This window comes from Callithrix jacchus, chromosome 4 (assembly GCF_049354715.1).
Source record: "Callithrix jacchus isolate 240 chromosome 4, calJac240_pri, whole genome shotgun sequence".
In the NCBI taxonomy this organism is placed as follows: Eukaryota; Metazoa; Chordata; class Mammalia; order Primates; family Cebidae; genus Callithrix; species Callithrix jacchus.
In genome coordinates this window covers 169,176,496-169,196,503 of record NC_133505.1, presented here as the reverse complement: position 1 = coordinate 169,196,503, position 20,008 = coordinate 169,176,496, and the positions used below count along the sequence as shown (strand labels likewise).

The 20,008-nt window shown below is 37.0% G+C and overlaps 1 protein-coding gene across 6 annotated transcripts in view; it reads left to right on the top strand.

Moving 5' to 3' along the window:
* Positions 1-20,008, top strand: part of PRKN (parkin RBR E3 ubiquitin protein ligase) — a 1,467,397-nt gene that overhangs the window by 70,863 nt on the left and 1,376,526 nt on the right. The window lies entirely within an intron of this gene.

The window sequence follows — 20,008 nt, the reverse complement described above, 5'->3', positions numbered from 1 at the left end:
TTGGATGCCATGGTGCTACTTTATTAGATGAAACATTATGCGTTCTTTGCCCTGAAAACTCTGAAGAGAACTTTGTTTCTTAGCTTCCTGTATTTTTTAAAAATTTAATAATTGTTGGAATTATTAAATGAATATAATAAAACATTGAAAGTTGACATAAATTTACTCAACTTTGATTTTAAGGAACTTTGTTACGATAGATTTGGGAATTTTGATCATACCCACATATAATTATTACTGCAGTTAATTTGTAATTTATATGCAATATCAAACAAATGGATAGTATCAAATGAATAGAACACCATGTATACAAAACACGTCTGTTTAATTAGGAGCCAAATCTTCTATAATACTGGTTCAGTCAAGGATATAATAATCTACTATGGATAATTGTATCAGTTTATTTATTTATTTATTTTTTTTGAGATGGAGTTTCGCTCTTGTTACCCAGGCTGGAGTGCAATGGCGCAATCTTGGCTCACTGCAACCTCCGCCTCCTGGGTTCAGGCAATTCTCCTGCCTCAGCCTCCTGCGTAGCTGGGATTACAGGCACGCACCACCGTGCCCGGCTAATTTTTTGTATTTTTAGTAGAGACGGGGTTTCACCATGTTGACCAGGATGGTCTCGATCTCTTGACCTCATGATCCACCCGCCTCGGCCTCCCAAAGTGCTGGGATTACAGGCGTGAGCCATTGCACCCCGCCTATTCTTTTTGTTTCATTCATTCATTCATTCTAGCTTTGAAACAGGATTTATGTAGCATCTGTTTTTGCTAGGCCCTGTACGAGGTGCTGTGTATCCAGTATGAACAAGCTCATCACAAATTTAGCCCCTGTCCTCAAGGATCAGTAAAATTAAACTAACTGCAAATTGACATGATGCGACAAGCATCTGCAAAGTAGGGTGGTTTGGACAGGAGTCCTGGGACAGTATAGCTGAGTTCTGAAAGTAGGTGTTTAACAAAGCAGAGAGAAGGTGAAAGCTCCTGACTAGGGCTTTGTGCTAGGAGAGTACCTGGAGGGTGGGTGCCTGGGATTGAGAGGAGTATGGCTGGAATGCCAAGCAGGAGAGGGAGAGAGTATGTCTGAGGCTGGGGTATATCTGGAAGACCAGCTGTTGGAAGGTCTTGTTAAGGATAAAGGCCTATGTTCAAGATCAAGAGGAATGTAAAGCTGTTTCAGTATTGGGTTGGGATGGTGGTGGCAGTAAGACTGTATGTACTCTTCAAAACTAATACTCTCATTGCAGTAAGGAGCAAGGGTTAGAGGGGACAAGAAAGGAAGGAGGGAGGCAATTACAGACTTGCATTCATGTGCTGTGGCAGAGACAGTGCTAATGGGATAGATTTGATGCCTAGAAGAGCAACTCAATAGTCAGATTGAATGTGGACTACATATGAAAGAGAGGTTCAAGTATGACGTACACCTTTTAGCTTAAATAATGGGATGGAGGGTGAGGCTGTTCACTAGCATCCTGATTTCTGGAGGAAGATGAGATCACAGGTCCTAAAATGTCAGATAACTTCCATCTTGCCTGCCTGCTCCATTCAGTTGGTCGTGGCTGCCTAGGGCTGCAGATTGTGAAGGATCTTAAAACTCATTGTAGCATCTTTGATGATCAACTATTTGACTTAAAAGTATTGAGAGTGGATTGTGTTTCTTTATATCTCGAATTAGTTCTTGCTTTTAAATTAATACTTATGTAGCTGAAAAGTTGCCAGAAGAGAGAATGTTTCCGCAGCTGTTCGTGTTAGTGAATGTAAACTATGTGCTTGGTTCTGTTCTAAGTGTACTCTCTACTTTATGCCATTTAGTCCTTGAATGTAGATTAGCATTTAGAATAATATAGGTTGATATTGGTCCCTATACTGTTCAAGAAGAATTTATATAATTTAGGCCTAACTCCTTTTTCTACTGGGTTGTTAATCTGAAATGAAGTGAATTCCTGGTTTATAGGGACCCAGAGGAGAACATTGTGTCATGCCCCTAATATTCTAAATTACTATTAATGAATAATTAAAAGTCAGTTTACATTTCACTCAGCATAGTTATCTCTCATTTATGTGTGTATGTGTGTTTGTAATTATTGGTTTGCAGCTCATATTTTATGTAAATGGATTGTAGCAGAAGCTCTGAGGAGGAAATGCCATATGGGACTACAATTAATGATGACCCAAGTCTGCCTTTAATTTTCTGTATATCTATCTCATAGTGCCAAGGACCTTCCAAGTAATAGAATGTTTCCTTTCTATGATTGAATTATGAAGGGGCTTTTTTATAATTCCTTTTTTCCCTATTAAAACCATAAAATTAAAGTAATTCTGACAGTACTACAACTTACTAAAATTTCTTTAGGAGCAAATTACATATGAACACTTATATATGAAGAGCTAAGGAGAAAAACCTGCTTTTCTTACTTGCTAATTAGTGTTAATTTGTATATACCCTCTCTTCGTATACGCTGTTAAAAAATAAAGGAGACGTGACTGTTTCCGGAAGACTACACAGTTATACTAGGCTGTTAGCTAAAGTTTCTGCCAGGGAAATTCTTAAATACTCATGGGTTAGTCCAATTGTGATTTTCCTTTTTTATAGAATTCATGGCAGATAGAGCCCACAGTTTTATTCAGTACAAATGTGATAAAATATTTAAAGCATAACAACTATATTGTAGATCAGAATGCCAAAATAATTAACATAATTATAATAATAAATTATGTATCTTTTAATTTTTTTGTGGAATTTAAAAAGTTTAAAATTACAAAATAGATTAATAGCATTTCCTAATTATTAAAATTTGCATTGGTATAACTATACATACAGAATTGTTAGAATTTCATATTGGGGTTTAATTATTAAAAGAGTAGAGTATTATTTTTGTATGAAAGATTGTGAGTTACTTTTTTTTTTTTAAGTAAACGGTATGGCTTAGCTGTGTTCCGAACCAAATCTGATCTTGTAGTTCCCACAATCCTTATGGTTTTATAAGGGGATTTTCCCCAACTTCTCCTTGCTGCCACCTTGTGAGGAAGGACATGTTTGTTTCCTCTTCCATCATTATTATAAGTTTCCTGGGTCCTCCCCAACCATGCAGAAGAGTGAGTCAATTAAACATCTTTTCTTTATAAATTATCCCGTCTTGGGTATGTCTTCATTGGCAGCATGAGAATAGACTAATATAGTAAACATTAAAAAATTGTTTTTTTTTAATGAATCAGAAGATTTGAAGATAAATTTTGAAGGATAAATGTCAATGTAGAAGATACTATTGGGTGATCTTTTATCATTATGAAGAAAGGTAAATTAATCATATTATGATATAGTTAAATAAACTGTTATTATCTAATGCCACTTGAAGGTGTGTGGCACGAATTATAGTTGGGAACTTGGGTCCCTCAGGCAGGTAACATGGGTTCAAAACCTGCCACTGTTACTTACCAGCTGTATGATTTTATGCAAATTACTTCATCTCTATCCCTTAGTTTTCATTTGTAAGAAATGGGGATACTGGTAACATGCGTCTCATAGGATGATACTTGATAACTGTTAAAAATATGGTTATGAACATGGCTTTTCGCAATGGGCCAGAAGGGGAGCTATGACAATAGCAAAGGTAGTTTGTCACAAATTCGGAAGCTCAGCTGCTAGGCTTGATCACTACTTTAAACAGCTCTGTTATTTGCTTTCTACAATTCTGTTTTCCTACATCTGAAGTAGATATAAAGATCATTCTTTCCGATAGCATGTGGTTATGGATAGGCTCAAATGATGGAAATACAAAACCACCTACTTTATGTGAAGTAGCTAAAGTCCTCTCTGCTTTCAGAAAGAATGCCAGTGAGTAGCTACTTGATGAACAAAGAAGACAGTTTTTGTTTCTGCCTATATGTGATTAAATGGTTGTTCATTGAAATTGTTTTAGAAATACTAAGATAAAAAAGGGGTCATACTCAACACCAAGGAATAACACACTGTAATTCTTAATGTGTTTTAATTTTTATAAAGAATATTTAGGTACTCTTAGGCAACTAGTTAGAATACTGTGGCTTTATATTTTAAAAGATACTTCTTATAAACATTTCTTTGCTGTTCTCATAGTAGCACTGTGAAGTAGACATTACAACAACTTCTCTTTTATGCAAGGGAAATCTTAGGCAGAAAACAATTAAATAACCATATAAATAATTCAGTGTGAATATAAAGAATTGAGGATCAGACCCAGGTTGTCTGGAAACCAATTCTATCACCTAAGATTCCAAATACAAAAAACTTACCAAAATAATGTTTATTTACCCATTTTATCTATTGAAAAGGTAACACTAATTCCAGAGAAATTGTGTAAGATTTTTTATGGTAAGATTATTTGCAGCATCCTATTAAATTAAGAGTTGATTTTTAAAATTATGAAAAAGCTGTAAAATATTTCAAAGAACATGCTTATACACACACACACACAGACATGCACATAAACATGCACACAAAGTCCCATGTATTTAAGCATTCTGAATTAATCATGTCTTGAGATACTTTCTTTAGAAAATGCTTTCCATGAGTTAAAGTTTATAGCTACAGTTGAAACTGCTTTGAACCTCTTTTCAATCTCATTAAACTGTTTGTGTATCCTTCCTGAATTCAAAAACAATGCAATAATTGATTTTTAAATATTTTAAACTCAGAATTCTCTAGAGCAAGAAACCCAAAGACTTCCCTTCAAATTGTTTATGATAGCTAGCAATAAAATATCTCCAGATCATTGATTGACTAGATTTTTGGTTTTGTTGTTAAATTACCATATGCAGTTTCTAAAGGAAAAGATGCTAGAAGCTGTACAGTTTTGATACATATGGATCTCTGAAGGGCCTGTTTTATATCTTTTGTATTTGAAAAGTATGCTCAGGATACCGATGAAAAAAGCAAAGCTTTTAGTCATCTAGATGGGATTTTTAATAAACCTTATCAGGGAGTTACTTCTCACTTCTTTGTATTTATTTTTTCATTTCTTCTTCTTCTTTTTAAATAAAGAGGAGTTGTCATTCATCTGTTGCCCAGGCTGGTTTTGAATTCCTGAGCTCAAGCAGTCTGTCCACCTCAGCCTCCCAAAGTGCTGGGATTACAGGCATGAGCCACTACACCTGACTGGTCTCAGTTCTACTGAAAGTGTGGTATGGGTAGAAACCATAAATAATATGTAATCTAAACTATAGTTTTTTACCTTATATTGTGTTTTATTGTTTTTTTAATCCTTTGGCTTCAGGTATATTTAAACTAAATTTAAAATGAATTTTAAGGAGACTATTGGTCTTAAAATATAAGGAACTAGTCCAGGCGCAGTGGCTCACGTCTATAATCCCAGCGTTTTGGGAGGCCTAGTTGGGTGGATCACCCCTGAGGTCAGGAGTTCAAGACTAGTCTGATCAACATGGAGAAACTCTGTCTTTACTAAAAATACAAAATTAGCCAGGCATGGTGGTGCATGCCTGTAATCCCAGCTACTCAGAAGGCTGAGGCAAGAGAATCACTTGAACCCAGGAAGCAGATGTTGCAATGAGCCAAGATAGCGCCATTGCACTCCAGCCTGGGCAACAAGACCAAAACTCTGGGTCCTCCCCCGCAAAAAACTGTGTGTGTATGTGTGTGTATATATATATATATATGTATATATATATACATATATTAATTCCATATATATACATATATACATATATATGGAACTAATTAATTGAATATATTTAAAGGAATTTATATATTATATAAAATGATGGAGGCATTATTTATAATACTGAGAAACTGGAAACAATTGTTAACTGGTAGAACGTTTATGATACAACCTGTGAATGAGGCATAGTGCAGCATTTAAGAACTCACTGAAAATATGTACATAATGGGCTGAGAAGATCGCCATGATATATTAGTCAGCTGGAAGGGCAGGTTATAAAATTGTGTCCTTAGGATCAGATTTTGTAAAGACAAGCTAGATACCACATATGCCCAAATATGAGGTGACACTAAATATAAAGCATTTGTTATCAACTAGGGGCGATTTTGCCACAAGTAGACATTGACGATATCTGAAGAACTTTTAGGCTGTTACATTGAGGGGTGCTGCTGTCATCCAGAGGGCAGAGGTCAGGTCCACTGCTGAGCATTCTGCAAGTCATAGGAGTACCCCAACTACAAAGAACTGTCCAACCCAAAATGCCAGTAGTACTGAAGTTGAGAAATCCCGACATAAGGTAATCCTTAAATATCTGAATATTATTTCAAAAAGTGCACAACTCACATTATACATATGAAAATTTAGGGATAAAGATGCAAACTCAACTATCTACTATAGCAATTTATTAGTGAATTAAAATCAGCTAGACAAATAACATAGTAATTTAGAAATATTATTTTTATCATTATCATGAAAGAGTTTTATTCACACTTTTCACATATGTCAGCACTAGCACTGCCTGAAGTTGCTTGAGTTAGAGGACTCTCTAACTCCACTTACATCACACTGAGAAGCCGGCTGTCTTCATCCTTCCCGTAGGTATATATTGAGGATCTTGTCAGTGTGAGCACCATATAAAGTTCTGAAAGTGATCCTTAAAAAGCTTATTTACAAGAGTTAATATTTATGGTTAGGAGCTATAACTATTAGGAAATAATTACCAATTCTGTGTGGAGGTTGTTTCAGGGTACCATATCTGCTCAATCTGTACTTTCTTGTTCAAAATGTGATAATTGAGAGAGCATTTGGTAATCTGGTAAAGTGAAGACAGGAATAGATGGAGTCTCCTTTTCAGAAGGATAAATTATTTTTGGTGATGGAAGGAACTTGTCTTATTTTCAGACTTACAGAGTTCCACATAAGTGTGTTAGTGTGTGCGCACGTGTGTGTGTGATCATGCAAAGGAAACATCCATGAAGAGGCATATCCAAATGTAGTCAGTGACAGTGCCCTTTGAGAGATTTTAATTTTCTCTGTTTTCTGAAAAATTTACTAGGAGAATATGTAGGTTTGTAATGAGCTTCACATTTATAATCAGAAGGAAACACAATGTTGAATGTTTCTTTCCAGTTTAGAAAAAAAAAAAAAAAAAGCAATATTGTAGTTGTCTCAGTTAACTAACCCTTGCAGGATTATAAAGGATTTTAGGATGAACTCCTACTCCGGCCTCTCCTATCTAGAAACGGCACTGTGTTTCCCCTCCTTAGCCCTTCTCAACCTCTCCGCTCACATTCTGTCCACCGCCAAACAGAATCACATCAACACGGTTTTGGGGCATTGAGGACTTTGCTTTCTGAAACACTTGTCACACCCATGCTGTTCTTATTTGTGAGTAACCTTATCCCCTCTCTCGCAGATGTAACAGATCATCCTCCCTGTAAGTTTCCTTAATTTTATGCCTTTTTGGGGAAGACTCTGAGGGAATGGACAAAGGTTATTGGACTCTAGGACATACCAATGGAGAAAAATATTAGGGGACACAGGGAAGTTTTTCTCACTCTTCAGATCATACCTAAGATATTTATATGCTTGCAGACTGCCAATGTCTATGGCCCATTATTTCTCTCTGAGGTTTTAGCCATGGGCAGAGAGAGTTTTCAAACCCGCTTCAGAAGCATTGTGGAGGGTGTGTGGCAGTTGCAGCTCCTGTGGTCACACTCCAGAGGAAGTGTTCTCTTCACTCTGTCTCCTAGCAACAGCTTCCAGCAGGGCAGGAGGATTGTTGGTCCTGCTTTTAAGGCAGCTTCTACTTTGGTATATAACAGTATAGAATTCAGTGCAATGAATATGAAACTTTTTAAAGGTAAACCTAAAGTCACTTTTAGCAATCCTATAAGTGATAATGGCAGATTGAGTGTCACGTATGTCCATGCTCTAAATTATAGCCTTGCCCTCATTTCATCATTTCTAGTGCACTTTGCTGTCTAATTCCCAGGCAGAATGTTCAGATTTCTCTCTTTTCTTCAAAATGTTAAAACCAATGACATGCATTCACATGTATTAAAAAAATTAAGTAGTATAGAAAGACTTACAGATTCATGTACAAAAGTTTTCAACCCACCTCTTAATCCCCAGCCCTGCTTGGCTTAGTTGCTTACTTCACATGCTCTTTACAGAAGGGCTGGTTCCAGTTCTTTCTGTATATGCTGCACATATGTGTGTCATTAGCTCTCACATTATATGGATTTCTAAATGGCATGATTGAGACTCATAAAAGTGTAATACTTTTTGTAATGTTCAACTGAGAAAGGCAGAGCTGGAATTGGAACCCAAATCTTTCTGAATCCATAGATCTGTTGCTCAACTTTGATTAATGACATATACCTTTAGCTTTCTGCAGTTAGCCAGATGCATGGTCCTGTGGGCGACATGGGTTTCAGTTCTACTAAAGGCTCAGATGATCCATAACATCCTGGTTTTTCCAGATGGCTCTGGGTTAGACATGCTGTCCTGGCAAAATCATTACCAGTACCCTATTCCTCCCTTATCTTAAAAGTGTTCTGGATTGTATGATAAATTTTATGGTTACCTTAACAATAATTTGCTAGTTATCTTAGTGTCACTAAAATATAAGCCCTATGAAAGTAGAGAATTTTGTCTGTTTTATTTATGGTTATATTACCTGCATCTAGAACAGTGTTTGGCATGTAAATGCACTCAATAAATATTTGCGGAATATTATATTGATGAAGATTTAATATGTGTATCACTCAAGGTTCTCCAGAGAAAGAAAAGTTTATATACATATATTTTAAGGAATTGGCTCATGGTTGTAAGGGTTGGCAAGTCTGAAATTTGTAAGGCAGGCTGGCAGACTGGAAACTCAGACAGGGATCCTGTGTTACAGTCTTGAGGCAGAATTCCTTCTCTTCAAGAAATGTGTTTCTTGATCATATGACCTTCAACTGGTTAGATGAAGACTCCCAAAATTTTTTATGGTAAACTTACTTACTTTAAGTCAACTGATTACAGATGGTTATTATGTCTACAAAATACCTTCACAGCTATATCTAGATGAGTGTTTGACCTAATTGAGCACCATAGCCCAGCCAGTTAACACATAACATATAAGGCTCTATGTTTGTGCACACTTCATGAGATAAGTACTGATTGGTATAAGGAGCTTACATATCGTCCAGATGGTATTTAAAAGAGAGAACACTGGTTGGGCCTGGTGGCTCACACCTGTAATCCTAGCACTTTGGGAGGCAGAGGCAGGCGGATCACTTGAGGTCAGGAGTTCGAGACCAGTCTGGCCAACATGGTGAAACCCCATCTCTACTAAAAATAGAAAAATTTGCTAGATGTGATGGTGTGCCCTTGTAATCCAGCTACTTGGGAGGCTAAAGCAGGAGAATCACTTGAACCCAGGAGACGGAGGTTGCAGTGAGCTGAGATCGCACCATTGCACTCCAGCTTGGGCAACAGAGTGAAACTCCGTATATAAAAAAAAGAACCCCAAGGATTTAAGTACCTCAAAAAAAGTTGCATATAGAAAGAATGCTGCCATCCTTTAAACACATAGTAACCATTGGAATCCCATTTAGTATAACATAAAATCACAGAACAGAGATATATATTACAAAAGTGTGATTATAAAATTATCATTTAGGTAGGGCACTTTGAAGCTTGCAGGAGAAGGCTGTCTTTCTTTTGTAAAGTAGTTACATATGATTTTTAATATTATAGTCAAGTTACATATTTCTGCCATTTTATATCTTGTCTCCTTTTCAGATCTTTCTTGATTTATAATAGAAACATTGTGACCTTTCTGTAATTAGTTGGGGATGGGTGATATGGGGGAATATTTATGATGTTTTGGTACTCAACAAATTTTGCCCCGTAGATGATTTTTTTTTTTTTTTTTGCACTGTAGACATATAGAACTGGTTCTAGGACCTAGCACTGGGAACTGTTATATGATATTATATAGCTAGAAAGAAAGTATTTCTTCATTGTTTGCAACAGAAGAGTGATAAAGTGGTGACAGGGGAAAGAGGCAAGGAAAGGAATATAAAGTAGGAAAATTGTGAGATTATGATCAGACTGAGCTCAGAAACAAACCGTCCACTTCCTTGGTGAGCAGCAGGGATGACTACCCAAACTCTGGAATGCCTCCTAATTGTACCACAAAAGTGAAGGGGAAACACGCCCTTAATACTTGCAGAAAGCCTCGAAGATTTCTGTTTGCCCTATAAATATGAATAAAGGATTCAAGCAACTTCTATATATTATTAATAATTCAACTTTAAAGCCAAACTTTTTTAACTACCTCTCAGATTTCTGGATTTTAGATTTTTAAGGCAGGCTGTTAAAACCTTTTCATAGTGCATCTGCTCATGCGTTTGAATCACAAATTTGTAATATTAAGTAACCAAATTAAAATACCAAAATAAAATGAGTGTTAAGACTTATTAAACCTAAAATAGTCCTCCATGACATCTAACCTAATTTTTCTCCAAAAACAGATTCTTTATTCTCATTGATTTATTTATTGTACATAAATATTTTGAAGTTTAATTTATAAATTTGTTTAGCAAAATGTTTGGATTAATAGATTAAAATTATTCTAGAAAGAATAATTCTTTTCATATTATGTTCTTATTTATATTATTATTCTTTCTCAAAGAGAAAGAATCATGAGAAATTGTTCAGTGTTTACCTTTGTGGAGAGGGCTCAGAGGAAAAGGGAAGAAGCTTTTTATTTTATATCTTATGTATGGTTTAAACTTCCTAGTTAAATTTGTTTTACTTCTGTATTTTTTTAACCCTGGCTGTGGACTTATGAGTCATTTTTGTTTTCTTTCTTATAATAAAATCATGTGCTGCATAACAATGTTTTGGTCAATGCCAGACTGCATATGTGACAATGATGCTGTGAGATTATAATTTATGTGAAATTATAATCTGTGAGATTATAATTTATGTATAATCTGTGAGATTATAATCTGTGAGATTATAATTTATGTGAAATTATAATCTGTGAGATTATAATATATGTGAGATTATAATACTGTGTTTTTACTGTACCTTCTTCATGTCTAGATATGTTTAGATACACAAATACTTGCCATGTGTTACAGTTGCCTACAGCATGCCATAGAGTAATATGCTATTCAGCTTGTAGCCCAGGAGCAATAGGCTCTACCATAAAGCCTAGGTATGTAGTAGGCTGTACCAGCTAGGGCTGTGCAAGTGTACTCTCTGATGTACTCACAATGATGAAATCACTATCTCCATTGTTAAGTGCTGTGCAAGTGTATTTTCTATTTAGAAACATATTAAATTCAGCTTATGCCTCTAATCCTAGCAGTTTGGGAGGCCAAAGTGGGAGAATTGCTTGCAGCCAGGAGTTTGTGACCAGCCTGGGCAGCATATCGAAACCTGCACCTATACGAAAAAAGTATTTTAATAAAAAAAATTAGCCAGCCATAGTGGCATGCATCTGTAGTCCTAGCTTCTCAGGATGCTGAAGTGGGAAGATCCCTGGAGCCCAGGGTGTCAAGGCTGCAGTGAGCTATGATCACACCACTGCACTCTAGCCTGGGCAGAAGAGAGAGACTCTGTCTCTAAAAAATCAAAACAATGAATTATATTTTAATTTTAAAAAACCTCTTATTTATTTTATATGTTTGGTTTTCTTTGTATGATCGTACTTCGGAAAACTGGAATCTGCTTTGGAAAGTTTATACACTATTGCTCTGGGTCAGAATTTGTCTCCTTTCATTCTGAAAATAAGAGTGGGGTTTTAATGGGTGTCTTTTGAGAAGACATAGAAGTAGAGTAGGTGGATAGAAGCAAGGTGGGTATAAAATAATCTCATTGGTTATATCTGATTCATTGATTATTTCTTTTACGTATATACCTTTTCCTTGAAAGCTCATCTAGTTTTCAAAAGACAATTTTGAGTATGTCAAAAAGCACTTTTTTCCCCATAAATTTATTCCTAAGCATTTCATGTGGTGGCCCATACAGCTAAACAACTATGCCAACAAAAAAATTTAGTATCAAAAAAAGATTGAGAAATCCCTGAAAACAACTTTGTTTTTTTCATACCATAAAATAAAAAACTATGAAAGAAGACCTGCAATCGATCTCTTGTATTGTAGCACTTAGCTGTCTTCTCTAATACAGGTAAGGACTGCAATAGCTCAGATGCATAACTGAATGACTGGTTCCTTGTTGAGGCACAAAAATCAGCTGGTGGCATTGAAAATTTCGTCCCTTGCATTTTTGGTTTGGCTACCCTGTCTTCTCCATGAATGAGACTGCAATAGTTATAGTACTTTCATTTTCTTTCTTTCTTTTTTGATATTTTATATAATTTCCTGTATAGAATCACGTTCAGAAGATAGCAAAGTTCATAGACCTTTATAAAATTAGGGTAACTGTCAGTATTCATTAGAACAGCTGCAAATAAGGCCGTTTCAATATGGACAATATTATACTATGAAAAATAAAGACATGGAATTGAATATGCAGTTGACACTCTAAATAAGCCACAGAAAGAAAAGTTGAGTACACTGAAATGGAGTTCAATAATATTAATAGAATTGCTCAATAAACTATGAGTATTAGAATATTGTTATATTCCAAGAGCTATGCCAAGTCTATATGCATCCTCTTATTAATCATGAAAATGACTTTTTTCTAAGCCTTACTTCGATTATGTTTTGGTTGTGTTTCAATAATATACAGCTATTTAGGGTCAGTGCTAGGACTTTCAAATCTGTAGGATTTTGAAACCATATTCTTTGCAGTATACCACACTGCTTTCAGTTCTTTAAATATACACATGCACAATAATTTAAATCTCTGAAATTTATTTTTTGTAAATGGCATCAGGTTAGCAGTGGCTAGTGGGACTTAGCTAACTACAAATTTACTAAGAGAATTTGACCTCTAATTAAGGTCAGCTGGGGATAGACTACTGTGTTTTCTGGGAATCTTGGTCTTTTTTGCTGGGAGTGCCTGCCTCTCTGAAAATATTCAACTCTTTTTTTTTAATGGAAGGTTAAGGCTTTGGGAAAAGGCTTCAGACTTTAGGGTAAAGATACATGTTCTCCCAGGGAGGTATTAGGTCTGTACAGGCTGTCAGTGATGATGGCTCCAATAATGGTGATTACCGGCCCTATCTAGATAACGAGTACAAGACAGAATCCATTTCCATCCCGCAAAAGCATGTTGGCCTTTGACCCTGATTGCCACTGCTAGGTATGGTCTGGACTGGTGGTGTGCTGCTCCAGCTCAGAGCCTTCCATGAGGGGTGCAGTCTGCCTGGAGGAGGATGTGGAGTGTGAAGTCTGGGCTTAGCAGCCATGTCTGTGTGGCAGGAAGAGGAGGAGCACAGACAGGGTACTGGGAACTAGAAAGACAGGTAAGCCGAGGAGCCCTTTATGATTGCAGGCAATCGCTGCACCTCCACTGTGCATCCACATTGCCAAAAGACTTAATGTGCTGAATGTGGGAGCCTTCAGTCTACTTGGAGTCAGAGAGGAGGTGGAGCTGGGCTTGGAAAATTTTCGTCTGTGTTTGGCTCCAAAGCTGCTGTTAAGCAAGACATGAAGCAGTATCTAAGAAAGATTAAAGGTATATTTGATATATATGGTTTTACTTCTTAATAATATACTGTGGACAGTGTGTGCTGACTACAATTTGAAAAATTGTGGAAGTCCACAAGGTGATAATAAGTTGAAGAATTCATACTAGTGCACATGAAGAAAAATGAGTATTAATTGAACTAAATTATTAAATTGAAAATTTAGTGTACTTCAAAAAACAAAAAAATTCAGGAAAACACTGGATAAAGCCTTTGTTTCAGAAATGTTAAAAATACATTGTATATTAATGAAAGTCACTATATTCATAGGCTAAAAATAAACATGAAATTAATATTTTCTATAAATTCATATAGTGACTGCTTTTTTGTTAGAGGTAGGTGATGAACTTACGGACACTGGAAAGAGGTCTTCCTTCAGGAAAGCTCACCCTTTTCCACAGGAAGAGTCCATTAATGGGAAATGTGTGTCATTTTCTGTCATTCTGCCTCCCTGCCAAAATGGGCTTGCAAGTGGTCTAATTTCTAGGTAAATTTAAAATGTGACAGCTCATTTAAAATAATTACACATAGTGAAATATATTCTTGTTCTTTTTTTTTTTTCTTTTTTTGAGACAGAGTCTTGCTCTGTCACACAGATTGGAATACAGTAGCAAAATCTCAGCTCACTGCAACCTCTGCCTCCCAAGTTCAAATGATTCTCTTGCCTCAGCTGCCTGAGTAGCTGGGATTACAGGCACATGCCACCAGGCCAAGCTAATTTTTGTATTTTTAGTAGAGATGGGGTTTTACCATATTTGTCAGGCTGGTCTCGAACTCCTGACCTCAGGTGATCCACCCGTCTTGGTCTCCCAGAATGATAGGAAAGAACCATGCCCAGCTGCTTGTTCTTTCTTATTACCATGGTGTCATTTCTCTTTATGTCTATGTCAGCTTTTATTTCTGATTAGTTATTGAGCCAATATATTAATATTTAGGTCTTAGAAAATAAAATAGATAGGGATATACAAAACTTTTAAACCCATATTTTAAAATGCCACAAGCCACCATATCATATATTCTTCAATCATCCTATGTCTTACAATTAATTCAATAAATATTCGTATTTAAATTATGTTCATTATAAGAAGTTTAGAAAATTCAGATTAACCCCTAATATTGTATTGGAATTAAAATTGCTTCTTACAGAATCTACTAAAAATAAACATTTTAAGACTTCTTATAAGATGAATTTTTAATTAGATGGGTTTAATCATTTTTCTTAAGAAAAAAGTTACATAACTTTGATATTTCAAGTGTAGTATACTACATTATATTCTTTGTAAGATTTAATTTTTCTCATGAAACAACTTAATCTGAGTTTTTGACACTACTATATATATATATATATTGGTTTTCTAACTAAGTAAAATAATATTACTTCTAAATAATGTTAGAGATTATGAAATGTTTTCAAATATATTGAATTATAATTTTGACCAATGATTTTATAGCAGTGATTATGTTTTATAGAATGTTAGCTAAACATAATTTCAAGGCCCAGGGTAACTTCAAAATTTGGATTAAAATTAAGCTAATTAATAAATACTATTTTAGATCCCTGAAAAATTTCTAAGATAGAATATTACAAGTAATATTAAGCAAGTGTTAATTTTTTAATATTTTTGTTTCTTAGTTTATGGATCATATCATTGAACATATTCACTTTTTCCCACTTTAAGAATGTGCAAAAAGGATAAATGTGGCTTTAGGAAGGTATGTGTTGTGTATTTTTGAGCTTTGCTGGTCTGCTAAAATGCTGTATATGACAGTTCTTAGCTTTTTCTATGAAACAGAAGTTGTAATATCTGCCAAAAATTAGGACTGCTGTTATCACAAGGAGCAATAATGACAAGGAACAACTGTGCGAGGGCATTTGTCTGAGAAACAAAAACAAATGCAAAAGGCTAGTCTCAAAGTAAAGGATTTAGTGTATGTGAAGTATATGAAGAGTTTATGTATATGAAGAGAGTAATGACAGTGTGGATAGCTAGTTATAGAGGGTTTGAGGAAGTAAATTGTATTTGCCTTGTTTTTACATCTGAATCTGAAAAGAAATAATGACATGTTAATTTTTTGTTAAGTTCTGTTCAGTTTTGATAGAATTATTTAGAAGAAAATTTAAAGAAATCAAAGGAGCTCATGAAACCTGTACTGCCAAACTTTATATTAAAACAAAACTAGAAAATGACATCTCTCTTTTAAAATGATAAATTGGTCTTGGAGTTAACGGAGGGTGGATAGAGTGACAAAAGATTATTATTTAGCTGCAGAGTAATCTGCCCAAGTAGCAAAGATTCTGCATGGAATAGTTTTCTCAACTTTGTATAGATCTTATCATGTCCTTGATTATTTATAAAAACAAAACAAGATAAATAAATGTAAACAAACACAAAGTTCAATGAGCCAACGTTTCTCACTAGTAAAGGAGTGAAGTTTCCTGGTGCTTGTGTGCCTTCTGTTTGCCACGTTGATTAGGTAACCAGATACTGTTTTTTTTTTTATTCCAGGAAAAATGTTTAACTTTTATTCATTGATGCTTCTCAAAGTAATAAAATAAATGAGCCTAAAACAGCACTTTAGGTAACTTGGAAGGGAAGATACATTCCATTTAGGTGAAAATACGTAGGAGCGATATGTACATTTGGGCAGATATTCTGAATTTGGTTGGGTTAATGGTTATGGCTGTACTTGAGCACAACAGTGAGAAGTTTCCCATCACATTTTATCTGAAATGAACGAGATGTCAGGGAAATCTCGTAGCAAAACCTGCACTGGGGGTCAGCGATGCGTCTCGCTCTGGCACACTCACTGTGCCAGTCTCTAGGACACGTTGCCTCTTTTGCAAAGCTTTCATGAGATCTGACAAGAAATCCTCCCCGCCTCCTGCCCTGTCAGGGGGCCCTGGATTCTCCTGCCTCTTGGGTGGCGTAGGAGGCCTTTTGGCAAACGCGAGGGGCAGCCTGGTGGAGTCGGGGTGAGCGCAGGCGGCGGCAGCGGGGGCCGCTCTGAGCCCGCGGTTCCTGCACACGGCGGCGGGGGGCCAGGGGCGGCTCCATGAAGTCCGGGGGCAGCGGCAGGAGCTCCGGGTTATCCACGGGCTGCAGCGGTGGTGGCGGAGGCAGCAGGAGGTCGACGGGGACCCTGCCGCCCATGCCCTTGGCCTTGGAGGTCATGGCGGGGCTGCCTCTGGTGTCCAAGGGCCGCCCCACCGGAGGGGGAGGAGGAAGGCTGGACTTGGGGGCGTTCCCGGCTGGTGGTGGTTCCCGAGAGCTGGTTTCTTATCTCTGTGGCCCAGGCTGAGTGCAGTGGCTCGATCCGGGCTCACTGCCGCCTCGACCTCCGGAGCACTAGCGATCGATCCTCCTGCCTCAGCCGCCCGAGGAGCATTCTTTATTTTTTGACAATACAGCCCCAAGGAGCAGGACCATGCCATAGATAAGTGAGGTCTCTGTCTGCCCCCGGGGGAGGCTTTGTTCTTCGGTCACTGAGTCTCCTGCCCCAAGGAGCAGGACCATGCCACAGATATGTGAGGTCTCTGTCTGCCCCCGGGGGAGGCTTTGTTCCTCGGTCACTGAGTCTCCTGCCCCAAGGAGCAGGACCATGCCATAGATAAGTGAGGTCTCTGTCTGCCCCCGGGGGAGGCTTTGTTCCTCGGTCACTGAGTCTCCTGCCCCAAGGAGCAGGACCATGCCATAGATATGTGAGGTCTCTGTCTGCCCCCGGGGAGGCTTTGTTCCTCAGTCACTGAGTCTCCTGCCCCAAGGAGCAGGACCATGCCATAGATATGTGAGGTCTCTGCCCCCGGGGAGGCTTTGTTCCTTGGTCACTGAGTCTCCTGGTTGTTCATGAGCTCATCTTTGCTCTGGAATATGGCACTTATTCCAAATGACCTTTAAAATTTAAAATACTCTTTAAATTTTTAAATATGTTGGCTGGGCATGGTGGCTCATGCCTGTAATCTCAGCACTTTGGGAGGCCCAGGCAGTCGGACGACTTAAGTCCAGTAGACTTAACCTGGGTAACTGGATAGTGTTTCTCATGTCCCCATGGTTCCATCCTAATTAAGTGAGCAAATTTCCTCTGACAGCACTTTGATTTTTGCCTTCTACAGATTTGACTGCAAATTTAGAAAAAGATAAAATTTTCAGTATAAAATGTCTTTTACATCTAATGCTATCTTTGTGTTTCGAGAAGGCCTCAGAAGGATTATTCTTTCACTTTATAAGTAAAAAAGTACTAGAAATATTTGGGTTTGTTTTATGGGTTCCATATGTCTTAATTACCTCAAATTATTGTGAGAACTGCGTGGAGATAGTTGTCAAATTGGGAAGGACGCTCAACCTTCACTAGGTTAAATTTGTATAAGTAAAATGTTACTCGTTTTTATAAATATTTTATAGAGTGTACACATTTTGAGAAGACTCTGGAAATTGTCAGTGCCCCTGCTATTCATCATATGTTTTCTCTCTTAGGGGGAAACCCATATGAAATAGTTATGTCCTCTATCCCAAAAAAGAAATTTTCCCTTGCCTGCTGTGATAATATTGTTCCTATAATATAACCTCAGCCATCAGTCTCACCATCAAGCAGAGCCCTTTTCCCTTCTGATGTTTGCCTGGTGACGTTGCTACAAGCTTCAGGCTAGAGTTTATACCTTTAGCAAAGGGGAGTTCAGAACCTGTGGAAAGGCCTATACCAGCCTTATGAACCATTACCACTCCAGGGAATTGCCAATCCCAGGCTTCCAAGCAGGTATTGCTTAGACAACTTTCAGACTACAACAGGGACTATGGATTTCCAGGATTTGTTTCAGTCCAGCAGCAGATATACTTTATGAAAGCAGTATCCAGTGGAATAAAACTTAATTACTAGGGACTAAATGAACTGATGAGACTAATTTAATTGTGGTTATTTGTTTAGACACATTGCTGCTGTTTGAATGCTGTATTATTTCTGGTTGTATGAGGAAGTGCGATCTCCTTTTTCCCGAGCTGTCTCTAAGCCTCAGTTTAATAGACTGTGCTTTTGTAAACTGCAGTGAAACATTTTTAGTGGTATCTTATTCTCACTCATCCCTTAGAATTCAGAAACAGCTATGTTGCTAAGATTTGTGACTTTGCTTGGCAATATAGTTATTTGGGTAAGATTCAATAAGAATCTTGCTCTCTTTTTATCAGAGCATAATTGGAAAAATCAATTGTGCAAGCAACATCACATTTGAGAATGATTCTCATTTAATCAGCTGTGAAAAGCCCACTATTAAAGAGCAAGTAGTTACTTGGAAACCTATTCTCAAGACTAGGTTTATATGTGGATTCAGTGCCTACAAAGTCTCCCAAGATCCCTGGCTTGCTACTTGGTACCTGGCTTACAGAGCATCAGCTTCACAGAAGGTATGATCTCTTACCCCATCAGAGGCCTTAGAGAATTTGGAAGCCATCAAGAAGAGAAGAATTCACCCAGGTTTATGAGTATATATGAAATCTGCTGGAGAAAACATCTTGGGCTGGGTCTCCTATACTCCGCATTAAAAAAATGAGGACTAAAAAAATATATAATCTGAGATCTCTGATGAAAAATCCACCCAGGAAATTCTTAATCTTTAAAGTTAATACTATAAGGCTCTAGATTTTCATATCAAACTCAAGGCCTGTGTGTTTAATTAGGACTCTTGTTACCTTGCATCCATGTGAATAATTATACCAAACCTAATGAGGCTAGCCATTTTCTCTAAAGAATAATCTTTGAGGCTTTTTTATAATCATAAGGGGTAAGGATATCAGAAGAGTTTTCTGAAACAAAAATGGGCAGCAACTAATGAGTGATTTTTTTGTTCCGTGTAGGCTTTTGATTTTCTGTTTACTTGGCTGTGGTAAAACCTTGTAGGAGAAGGAGTAAATTTACAGCTTTTTGTATAGTAAAAAGATACAGATAATTTCCACCTGGTGGAAACAATGATTTAAAAATTATAATTTATTGCCCCATTGGACATTAATTCATATTATCAATATATCTAACCCAGCAATCTCATCCTGAAATTACTTTGTAAAACTGCCTTTAAACACCTCAGCTTTTCAAATTTTTATTTCAAATGATTTTAACATCTTGCTGGTTTCCTCATTAATTACTAAGTGTATAAGATCTCTGACAGACGTTCATTTTTTATTTACGTAAGAGTCATCATTTTGCGTCATTGAAAATCATACTTAAAGAGGCCTGAGTAATTGGGGAAATGGTGCCATTGACTGCAGTGGGGGATCCTAAGGAATAAGCATACTTGTTAGGGACAAGGATGCAGTGAAGGAAGTTAGTCATAGCTTTGCTTTGGAAATACTTAGTTCAAAAGAGAGCTTTGTTTACTTAAGAATGTTTATAGCAATGTGAAGTAGCAAGACATAGGAAGACTGGCAACC